At 42.1% G+C, this 2,484-nt stretch overlaps 1 protein-coding gene across 1 annotated transcript in view; it reads right to left on the bottom strand.

Annotated features, from left to right (window-relative positions):
* The window catches only part of ABCB10 (ATP binding cassette subfamily B member 10), a 40,302-nt gene that overhangs the window by 8,467 nt on the left and 29,351 nt on the right, over window positions 1-2,484 (bottom strand). The window lies entirely within an intron of this gene.

Here is a 2,484-nt window from a genome sequence, read left to right as displayed (position 1 = left end):
CGCCACAATGCCTGGCTATTTTTTGGTTGCAGCCATCATTGTTGTTTTGGTGGGCCCGGGCTGGATTCAAACCTGCCACCTTAAATGTATGTGGCTGGTGCCTTAGTCACTTGAGCCACAGGCGCTGAGCCCAGACTCAGATTTTTAAATATTAAAAATATACTGAACATCTCTAAATGAAATTTAAAACTATTATATATCATGGAATTTCAGATCTAACGGGCTTTCTGAATTGTCCAAGTCTTCTGACCCTTTATGCTGGTTACATGACCATTTCACCTTGGTCATCCATCCAGGAATTTCTCCAGAGCCCCCTCAGGTGACTTAGGATCCCACCAATGAGATGCACTGGTGCAAAGTCTTAATTCAGAAGAGAATTACATGTGATAAGCTGTAAAGTTTCCACCTACTGGCACATGTATTGGCAGAGGTGGCACAGTTCTGCAGCTGCACCCAAGGCAGTGGCCTAATTATGCAGTGTCCTGATCATGCAGTGTCAGCAGCAACCTTGAAGGCTTGGCTCTGGGGTGAAGTCCTGGGAAAATGCTTGGAAGTTCAGCTTAGAATCTATTTTGTCAACCCAGCCAGTGATTTTTGAGAACTTTTATTACTCTTTAAAATATCTCTTTCTTTCTGTAAAATGTGCACACTGTAAATAAGTAAATAAATAAATAAAATATCCCTCTCTGTATAAACTTAGTCAAAGTGGAATCTGTTATTTGTGACTAAGAATCTGATCAATATTGTGGGAGAGCTTTTAAATAATCAGATGCTAACTCTATGACCTTCACCAACAGGATTAGTTCTACACATTGAGGGTACCCAGCGGTACTTGGAGATGATGGCTACACTCCTTCTCCATTAGTGTTGTGGAATTTTGGAAGCTAGCTGGAACTTTCATCAACTGGCAAAAACTTAAGGTCTTAGACTAAAAAGTACAAAGCCCTCCGGAGAGTACGCGCAGGAATTTACGTGTGATTTCCTTTCCCCTTGATTAGAGACTCGGTATTTTCACTAGATTTATGCCCATGGAACTAGTGGCATTTTTGGGGGGGAGGGGAGAGACAGGGTCTTGCTCTGTCACCCAGGCTGGGGGAGTGCTATGGTGCTATCATAGCTCACAGCAACCTTCTGGGCTCACACAGTCCTTCCACCTCTGCCTCCTGAGCAGCTGGGACTATAGGCTGTGCCACCACATCTGGCCGATTTTCTTATTTTTTTGTAGGGAGAGGATCTCACTATGTTGCCCAGGCTGGTCTCAAACTCTTGGCCTCCCAAAGTGCTGAGATTATAGGTGTGAGCAACCACATCTGGCCTTAAGATTTTTTTAAACTCAGAATTTTATATAGAAAGTCAACAGTGAATCAAGAGAGTGATTCTAGAGGCAAACAGCATAGTAAAACTTTTAACACAGGTGCTGATTCGTGGGTCAAGATTTATAAGTCAAATAATTATCTGACATATAACTGGTTCTCACATTGTGTTTTAACCAAAAAACACCAGCACAAGGACAGAAACCATTTTTTTTAGATTCATGGTGTAGGCCAGGCATAGGTGGCTTGTAGGTGGCTCACATCTGCAATCCTGGAGGATCACTAAAGTTGAGGTGGAGCGTCACTTGAGCCCAGGAGTCTGAGGTTACAGTGCACTATGATCGGGCGACTGCACTCCTGCCTGGGTGACAGAGCAAACCCTTGTCTCTAAAAATAAATTAATCAATCAAATTAAATTAATTCATGTTTTGATTTTTACTAACAAATACCTCGTTTTCTCAATCCAAAATCAAATCAATACACACAAAATATCTACTCTAGGCAGGATATAAAAAAGTAAATTATGTGCTCTTTGCCCTTGAAGATGCTATAATCTACTTGAAAAAATTAAGATGGGCAGGCACCTGTAGCTCAAAGGAGTAGGGCGCCAGCCCCATATGCTGGAGGTGGTGGATTCAAACCCAGCCCCGGCCAAAAACTGGAAAAAAAAAAATTAAGAAGAGCCTGGGTGTGGTGGATTACTTGAGGTCACAAGTTTGAGACCAGCTTGAGCAAAAGCTAGACCCCATCTCTACTAAAAATAGAAAAATGGAGGCAAGAGAATCTCTTGAGTCCAAATAGGAGGTTGCCATATGCTATGACACTACAGCAGTCTACCCAGGATAACAGCTTGAGACTCTGTCTCAAAAAAAAAAAAAAAAAAATTAAAAAGAGAGAGGCCAGGCTTGATAGCTCACGCCTGTTATCCCAGCACTCTGGGAAGCGAAGGTGGGTAGATTGCTTGAGCAATAGTGAAACCCCATCTCTAAAACCAATATGCAATCATTGTAGTGGGCAAGTATAGTCTCAGCTACTTGGGAGGCTGAGGCAAGAGAATTACTTGAGCCCAAGAATTTGAGGTTGCTGTGATATGTGACAGCATGGCACTCTACCGGAGGCAACAAAATGAGACTCTGTCTCAAAAAAAAAAAAAAAAAAAATTAAAAACAGA

This window comes from Otolemur garnettii, unplaced genomic scaffold (genome assembly GCF_000181295.1).
Source record: "Otolemur garnettii isolate 467f Iridium unplaced genomic scaffold, OtoGar3 scaffold00045, whole genome shotgun sequence".
In the NCBI taxonomy this organism is placed as follows: Eukaryota; Metazoa; Chordata; class Mammalia; order Primates; family Galagidae; genus Otolemur; species Otolemur garnettii.
Note: the sequence above shows the minus strand (reverse complement) of the source record. Positions and strands in the feature narration are given on the sequence as shown.